The sequence below is a fragment of the Nycticebus coucang genome, chromosome 11 (genome assembly GCF_027406575.1).
Source record: "Nycticebus coucang isolate mNycCou1 chromosome 11, mNycCou1.pri, whole genome shotgun sequence".
Taxonomy (NCBI): domain Eukaryota; kingdom Metazoa; phylum Chordata; class Mammalia; order Primates; family Lorisidae; genus Nycticebus; species Nycticebus coucang.
The window spans coordinates 2,722,662-2,732,302 of record NC_069790.1 but is presented as its reverse complement, the minus strand read 5'-3'; the positions used below and the strand labels follow the sequence as shown (position 1 = coordinate 2,732,302).

At 40.2% G+C, this 9,641-nt stretch overlaps 1 pseudogene; it reads left to right on the top strand.

Annotated features, from left to right (window-relative positions):
• The first annotated feature begins 2,587 nt into the window (after positions 1 to 2,587).
• Positions 2,588 to 2,679, top strand: LOC128560660 (uncharacterized; annotated as a pseudogene).
• Positions 2,680 to 9,641: the final 6,962 nt, after the last annotated feature.

The following is a 9,641-nucleotide window of genomic DNA, read 5'->3' as shown; positions in this document are numbered from 1 at the left end:
ACTTACTCCGGGGCTATGGTGTCTGGCTGGGGGAAGTGGAGAGCACGTGGCGGTTGCCGGGGTGTGGGTGGGAGCGGTGGAGAAGGTTTGGTCAAAGGATACAAAATTTGAATTAGACAGTGGAAGGAGCTGAAGAGCTCTGTTTATAATGTGTTGACTATAGTTAATAATAATGTATTCCTAAAACAAAGAGGAAGAGAGAGAGAAATAAAAGTATTCAAGATTTTGGACCTTAGCTTGAGAATAATGAGGTCACAGATCCCCAAGGGTCAGCGCTAGTCTCAGACAGAAGAAAGGGTCTCTCTGCTCTAACAGGAAGGCGGAGGAGAGAGGACAAGGAAAGCAGGTAACAACGTCTGATGAAAGACAGGAAGAAAGGGGTGTCGTTTTGCTGACAAGGATTTAATGATAATTAATTCTAATTTGGTCATTTGAGTATGGGAGAGGTTGAAGAAGTTATTTCGATGTCTGGTTTCCAGGCCTACATGGGAAGAGCTTGGAAGTCATGGTCTTCATTCCCACAACAATAAAAACAATGAAAATCTGCCATTCCTGGATCCATCAGGGAACTGAGATCTCAGCACACACCATGGTTCCCAAAGGTGGAAAGACAGAAAACCACAGCCGGGCCTGAGCCTCAGCCTCCCAGACAGGCTGCGGCGCCTTAGCCGGGCGGGGCGGCCAATCCCGGAGATGCCCCAGTGCGGCCCAGACCCAGGGGAGGCTGCACCGCCTGGACTTGAACCTCTAGGAGTCCCACCTGCTTCTCACTGCGAACAAGAGGGAAAGAAATCCCCTTATGTTTATGGCAGGGGAAGGAGAAAAGTAGACGTTTGAAACATGCCCAGAACGTGGTGCGTTCCTATGGAAAGGAGAACCATTTCACCAGAGTTTAGCTGATGTAACTTTTAAGGTGATAGAAGGAAAGTACCTGACCCCAGGCCCCTCTGGACTTCCTTTCTCAGCACAGATTCGTTGGGTGTGGTGGTGGGGAAGCCAAACAAAAAACTGGGGAAGCGCTGGCTATGGCCACATTCCGGAAGCGCCAGCTCAGCTGAACTTGACCCTGATCACATGACACAGAACACACACCCTGCCCGCCCCTGGGTGGGGATCCCGCATAGTAACGAGATTCAGGTGAAAAGCCTATTTCTTAAAAAGTCTGGAACACAGGAATGGAAGAAAAAGTATCCAATGTACTCAGCCCTACTATGAAGCTGAATTATAGCTTTCACATGAAGGCTATAACCCAACTATAGCACAAGAATATGGGGAAAGGGCCAAGGGAGGGGAAGGGAGGGGGGAGGTCAGGGTGGAGGGAGGGTAATAGGTGGGGCCACACCTACGGTGCATCTTAGAATGGGTACAGGTGAAACTTACTAAAGGCAGAATACAAATGTCTACATGCAATAACTAAGAAGATGCCATGAAGGTAGCTATGTTGAACAGTTTGATGAGAATATTTCAGACTGTATATGAAACCCACACATTGTACCCCTTGATTGCACTAATGTACACAGCTATGATTTAACAATAAAAATAAATAAATTTAAAAAAAAAAAAAAGTCTCCAGGAAAACCAAAGTTAACAGGGGAGACAAAAAATTCCAGAGGAAATTTTAGTCTCTGACCCTAACAGGCATAGCAGACAGTAAACACCACCTGCCTCCCAGCTAGACGGGCGTAACTGGTAAACAGAAGCCATGGGACTTGGTTCCGCGTTATGGATGTATCAGGTCTGGTATTGGACAAAAATCACAAGGTGTGTAAATGGCAAAAATCACAGTGTAAGGACGTATGAACAAATCCTCTAATATACTTGGAACCTTGAATGCCCCTTTTCAGTAACTGGCGTATCCAACCAGAGGAAACTCAGTAAGTGGAACTGAACAGCGCCATCCATCTGACAACTGTCCTCTGCAGAATTATAAAAGCTACAACCGCGCAATACACATGGTCCGCAAGTTCCCATTGGCTCAGAGTCACAAACTCACCTTAATAATTTGAAACAACAGATATCATATAAAGAATGTTCTCAGATCACAATGAAATTATAGTAGGCATTAATAGAAGGAAAACAGGGAGAAAATCACACAATTCTTAATGATTAAACAACACACTCCATAACAACACAGGGATGAAAACTGACACAAGAGATTATAATAATCATTTATACCAAATGAAAATGAATGTGCAACTTATACAAAATTGCAGGATGCAGGAAAAGCAGAACCTAGAGGGAAATATATACCACTGTAATCTTGTGTCAGAAAAGAAGAGAGATCTGGTATAAATAATTTAAGCTTTCACCTTAGGACACAAGAAAAAGAAGAGCAAATCAAATTCCAATCAGCAAAAAACAGTAAAACTTAGAGCAAAGAGTGATGAAGTAAAGAAAGGGAATAAGCAGAGAAAATCCACAGAGCTGGTCCTTGGAAAAGATCAATAGCGTAGAAAAACCACTAGCCAGGCTAACCAAGGTGGGAAACAAAACAAAACAGAACAAAGACGATACAAATTACTAGTAACAGAAATGAAAGAGAGATTATCAAAATTGACCCCATAGATTTAAGAAAATAACAAAGGAGATCCTTTTGCATGATGATTGGGTTTTCATGGCCTGTGTGAGATATGCCTCCCTCAAACCTTGTTATCATGTTGAGACATTACCTGTCTGATGTGAGACGAAAAATAATAAAGAAATATTTATAGCAATTTTATGGCCACAAATTTGACAACTGGAATAAAGTAGACAGAGTCCCTGAAGACTCAATCTATGAAAAATCACACCACAGGAACAGATAATCTAACTGGGTCTACATCTATTAAAGGAATTGCATAACAATTATTTTTTATTTTTATTTTTATTTTTTTTTGTAGAGACTGAGTCTCACTTTATGGCCCTCAGTAGAGTGCCGTGGCCTCACACAGCTCACAGCAACCTCCAACTCCTGGGCTTAAGCGATTCTCTTGCCTCAGCCTCCCGAGTAGCTGGGACTACAGGCACCCGCCACAACGCCCGGCTAGGAATTGCATAACAATTACTAACCTTCCAAAACAGAAAACGGTAGACCTAGATGATTTCGTCAGTGAATTCTGTGAAACTTTAAGGAAGAAATTGTACCAAGCCATGTAATCTTTTCCAGAAAAATCAAAGTAAAAGAACACTTTCTAACTTATTCCTTGAGGCCGCAATTACTGTAATACCAAAACCAGACAATAGTATTACTAAGAAGGGAAATTACAGACGATAACAGTTGAGAGATTATCTCTTATGAGTATAGAGGCAAAATCCTGGAAAAAAAAATTAGCAAAACAAATATAACAACAGATACAAATAATTACACTTGGCTAGGGTTTAAATATTTACTTTCCCCAAAACTCATGTTGAAATTTAATTCCCAGTATGGTAGCACTGAAAGGTGAGGCCTTTAAGAGGTCATTGGGTCATGAGAGCTCTGCTCTCATAAATGGGTTATTCACTTACAGGTTAATTAACATAATTAATGATTTTTATTTTTATTATTTTTATTTTTTTCAGAGACAGAGTCTCACTTTATTGCCCTTGGTAGAGTGCGGTGGCGTCACAGCTCACAGCAACCTCTAGCTCTTGGGCTTAGGCGATTCTCTTGCCTCAGCCTCCCAAGTAGCTGGGACTACAGGCGCCCGCCCCAAAACCCAGGTATTTTTTTTGTTGTTGCAGTTTGGCCAGGGCTGGGCTTGAACCTGCCACCCTCGGTATATGGGGCCGGCGCCTTACCGACTGAGCCACAGGCACCGCCCCCATAATTAATGATTAAGAGTCACTGGATTAATGGGATATCCTGGGAGTGGAACTCCAGCTTTATCAGATGAGGAAGAGAGACGTGGGCTGTTGGCTGTTGACACGCTCAGCCCCCTCACTGAGTGGTGTCATCCACCCCCTCAGGACTTTGCAGAGCATTCTCATGGGCATGAAACTCCCCAACAGATGCAGCCCCTCAACACCAGACCTTTCAGCCTCCATAACTCCAAGAAATGAATTCCTTTTCTTTATAAATTACCTAGTTTCAGGTATTCTATTATAAACAACAGAAAAAAAACTAAGACTCACCCATGCCCTAGTGCAGTGGTTCTCAACCTTCCTACTGCTACAGCTCTTTATTACAGTTCCTGTGGCTCACAACCCACAGGTTGAGAACCGCTACCCTAGTGGGATTTATTTCAAGTGTGCTAGTTTGGGTCAACATTTGAAGATTCATTAAAATAATTCATCACATTATCAGGTTAAAGTAGAAAAATCATATGATCATATCAATTGATGCAGAAAAATTATGTGACAAAATCAAGCACTCATTCATAATAAAAAGGGCAAACTCTCAGCAAATTATGATTAGAAAAGTACTTCCCCAACTTGATAAGGGATATCTATAAAAACTTCTAGCTAATTTCATATATAACAGTGAAAAACTAGATTCTTTTTCACCTAAAACCAGAAACAAGCAAACATGTCCCCTCTCACCAATCCTATTTGACTACCGAAAATATAAGCTTATGTAGTTAGAAATGAAAAAGAAATAAAACGTAATGGAAAGGAAAAATAATATTCACTTTGTTCGCAGTGATACAACTGTTACTGTAAAAAATTTTTAAAAGTTGATCAAAAAGGGTGGCACCTGTGGCTCAGAGGAGTAGGGCACTGGCCCCATATGCCAGAGGTGGTGGGTTCAAACCCAGCCCTGGCCAAAAACTGCAAAAAAATAAAAATAAAATGTTGACCAAAAACAGTTTTTAAAATAATAAGTAATTACAACAAAGTCATAGGATGTAATGTTACTGTACATATTTAATTGCTATTTTATGTACCAGTAATTAATGATTAGAATGTGAAATAACACTATTACATTATCATAAAAAACAAGGTATAAAAGATCAGGCATAAACAGATCACATGTCTATCTTCAAGACCAATATTAGAAAAACTACATAATTATGAAAGTAATTAAATAGGATCTAAATAAATGGGTGTTTTATCATGTTCTTGGTTAGGAAGACAATATTATTAGCATCTCAGTTCTCCTCAATTTGATCTATAGATTCAGAGCAATGCCAATCAAAAGCCTAGCAAGGTATCTTATCAATACCAAAAAATTGATTCTAAAGTTTATATGGAAAGATAATAGGAAGAACAAAGTTGGAAGAGTACCTACCTAAAGACATACGATAAAGTTATAGTGATCAATATATGTGCTATTGTTTAAGTGATAAAGAATTAGTTCAATAAACAGCAAGCTCAGAAATAAATCCACACAAATTAAATTGACTGGTGGTCTTGGACAAAAGAAAATAGATGATTCAATGGAGAACAATGATAGTCTTTTCAATAATTGGTACTAGAACAGTTATATATCCATATGGATCTATAAACAGATTTTATACTTTTCACAGAAATGGATCAGAGAGCTAAATGTAAAATGAAAAACTATACAATTCTAAAAGATAACTTAAGAGATAATCTAGATGACATTGGGTTAGGTGATGGCTTTTTAGATATGATACCAAAAGCAAGATCTGTGAAAAGAAAACCCAGTAGGTTATATTTCATTAAAATTAAAAACTTATGCTCTTAAAAAGACACTGAAAAAATAGTGAAAAGACAAGTCACAGACTGTGAGAAAAACCTTGCAAAAAAATATAGATGATAAAGGGCTGATATACAGCATATACAAAACATTCATTAAACAATGAGAAAATAAATAAAAGATCTGAATACACATCTCATTAAAGAAGATATGAAAGTAGCAAAAAAGCATATGAAAACATGCACACATAATATGTCACAAAGGAACTGTAAATTAAAACACTATAGAATAATAGATAACATCACATGCTAATGTGAATGGGAAGCAATGGAAATAATGAAAACTATATCCACACAAAACCTGCCATCAAATGTTCCTAGTACTTTAGTGATAATCACCAAAATTTGAATGCAAAAAGATGTCCATTAATGGGATAATTGATAATGTCAGAACCAGCTGTGGCACCTCGACACCATGGGAATAAAAACAGCCATGACCACAGATTGAAGGTACAAGTGCCTGCAAGAGGTGGGTTTCCCATATCTCCTCTTTCATGGCCTTTTATTGAAGGATTACACAACAGGTGTGGGGGCCCACATACGAGGATCACGTGCTTAATGGTCCCTGCGCGCTTTTTCCCTAAGGGCTAGACTCCCACCTTGCTGCACCAAGAATGTTCAAAGTATAACACCTGCTTGCTAGCAAGCCACCCATCTTATCTGATTAATGCCTGCAGCTGCTTGAGGGCTTGTCTCCAGACAGACAAACACCTCCATGCCGGCTAGGAGATTGTCTCATTCCCAGCGCCTTCTTCAAGCACCGGTGACTGTTTCCACAAGCTTGGTGCACGGTCTCCTACGTGATAAACCCGAGTACACTTATATACCTGAATGTTATTCAGTGATAAAAGAAAATGAGCTATCAAGCTATATAACAACACAGAGCAATTTTAAATGCATTTTGCAAGGCGAAATAAGCCAGTCTGAGACAGTGTATGAATATAATTACAGTTGACTTTCGAACAACACGGGTTTGAATTGTGTGGGTCTTCTTGCATGTGATGTTTTCCAACCAAAGACAGATAGAAAATACAGTATTCCCAGGATCTGAAACTCATGTATACAGTGGGCCAGATTTTTGTATGTGTAGGTTCCACTGGGAAGACTGGTGGACTTGAGAGTGGCAAGTTTTGGTATGCTCAGGGGTCTTGGGATCATTACATGAATGGAAAAGAATCCATACTCTGCAAAACAAAGAGGTTATTGTAAACCAAATTTGAGGACCCTGACCCAGAACCACACCCAGGAAGCCTTGAACAAATGGACTTACAGTGGTGGGGTTACAGTTTTGGTTTTACATATTTCAGAGAGATGGGAATTATAGGTGAAGCCATGAATCAGTACATGGAAGGCATACATTGGTTTGATCCCAAGGGGGAAGGGAGTTACAGGTTATAGGGGGGTTTAAAGATTCTTTGGTTGATTATTTGCTGAAAGAATTAGGATCCTCCTAATAGACTAGGAGTCTAGGAAAAGGAATGAGTTAAGATAAGGCTCTGTTAATCAGAGACAAAATATAGGCCATATACCCACACGCAAGTGGTTTGTTGTGTATATTGGAGACCTGCAGGTGTGTCTTGTAGAGCCTTAGGCTTATTAATGAGCCACAGAGGACATCTCTAAGAAGGCAGGGGACATGTTGAGGCCTGACCTCCATTTTCATGGCTAGAAACTCAGTTTTACGAGATCCCCTTGGCCAATAGGGGGTCCAGTCAGTCAGCCACTGGGGAGACCTTAAAATTTCATTTTAGTTCATAGATACCCCACATATAGGAAAGGATGGCTGTATATGACTTCTGGAAAAGTCACAACTTTGAAGACAGGGAAGATGATGGCTGCCAGAGGTCCAGCAGGAGGGAGAAAGAGATGAATAAGTGACGTACAAGAATTTTTTAAGACACTGAGACTGTTTTGTATGATACTGTATTAGTGAATATATAATATTATACATTTGCCAAAACCCATAGAATTGTTTAATACATTGTAAACTATGGACTTTGGTTAATAATAATGCATTAATACTGGCTCATTAATTGCAGCAAATTTAACACACTAATGCAAGAAATTAATAATAGGAGAAATTGAGGGGAGGGCAGGAAAGATGATCAGGGAGAATGAAGGGCCAGGGAGACAGAAATTAACTTGTAAGTTATTCTCTTCAGAATTTAAAAGCGGGCAGGCTTGTGAAAAGTCCACCCAGCCGTCCTAGCCTTTCTCAGTCTTCTCTTGTGAAACAGATCATGAGATTTCTGGGAGGAAGGAAAGGCAGTTGTGTTTCTTTGAGGAAGAAGCATTCTTGGTCATGTAAGGAGATTCCAGAGGGATTCCAGAGAGAGTCCCTCTTTCTCAGATCCAGAAAGAGGATCAGAGAGACGGGAGACAGAGCAAGTTCAGAGAACAGACTTGGGTTCTGAGGCTTATTTCTAAGGCCGTTAGATTTTTAAAGCCTTCAACATGCCGACGCACCAGGTTTTGAGGAATTGTTTTGTATGTTCTGACGGTTTGTACAGGAATAGGTGGCTCACACCTGACGCAGGGCAGGGTGTGTGTGCCAGACTCCCAGGACTTCTTACCAGACAAAGAGGGTCCAGCTGCCTGTCAACGGTCAGCCAGATGCAAAGATGGGATTAGTCCAACAAGCTTTATTATCAGAAGGCCAGGGATTCTGGAAAACGGAGAGAGAAGACTCTCCAAGACTGTTCTGCCCTTCCATTTCCAAAACCACAGTTTTATTCATGAAAGTTCAAAGTAAGAACCATGCTAACCCTTACCTTAAACAATAATAATTAACCCTTATCTTAAACAACAATAACCGGTATAACCCATGACCCCTAATAAACAATAATCAGTATAACCCATGACCCCAAATAACATTTCTAATTCAAAAATTAATCTCCCAAATCACCTGCCCTAAGCTACTCAGGATGTACACTTGTAGGTTAAAGCTGAATTTACGGAACAAGGAGAAGCGAAGAAGGTGATATGGGACCCAGACTCAGGGCACCAGCCATGTCTTGTCCGCTCTGGTCCGACTGAGTCCATCTTTTTCTCACCAAACGTGCTCTCAGTCACAGCTAAAATACTTTTAGGGCTGGGGAGAGTTTGGCAGCTGAGTTTCTTGATCTACAAAGCAAGATGATTGTTTGAGTAACTTGAAATATTCCTTTCAACTCTAACATTTGGGATTCAATTTGCTTTCACTGAGTGTGAAAAGCTCTTGTTGTGGAGTTTGCTGTACTGAGAGCTGCCCTTGGACCCTCCAGTCTGTGCTGTGATTGATGACAACCTCGTCTTTGACTTAAGCTTTTGTCAACAAGCCTCATGTTATGTTTTTGTTTTCTTCCTTTTATTTTTGCCTTATTGTTATTGAAATCAGCTATCATCCTTAACTGCAGAAACACTGTTATGTTGTATTTTTTATGGGAACTAAAGCTGTTTCCTTGTACCTGTAAGACCTACAGGGGTTATGAATATGTAACTCTCAGTCAGAATGCGGATCATATTCAATGAGGGAAGCGAGAGACAGAAATGCTTTCAAAACTAAGTGGTTAGAAAAAATGTAAAATAAATAGCTATTTTATTTTCTGATTTATTTTAATGCTCATAGCAAGTAGAATCACAAGACTGTTAAGGATCTTGATAGATTGTTTTGTTCTATTTATTTGTCTCTTCTCAGCAAATAGGTGAGAATCTGACCTGTTTAAAAGTACAGTAAATAGAAACTCTGTTCAAGTTTAAGAACTGACAAATAACTTTGTGTGGCCAAACTTTGGTCAAGCTCCAGACCTTTCTCCTAGGCCCGTTTGCCTAGTCCTTGTGGAGTCCAGTGTTAGCAAGAACCCCAACACAGGATGTCTGCTCACTCTCTGGGAGAGGGGATCAGGTTTTGTCCCTCCCATCCCCTAGGTGACATCTGAGTGTCTTGGCCTGTCTATGGTGACAATCCTGCCAGGCCAGTTTAATCAGAATGCCTCTTATCCCTTGCTCTATGTAGTGAAAATAAGGAGCTGATCAATGTATGA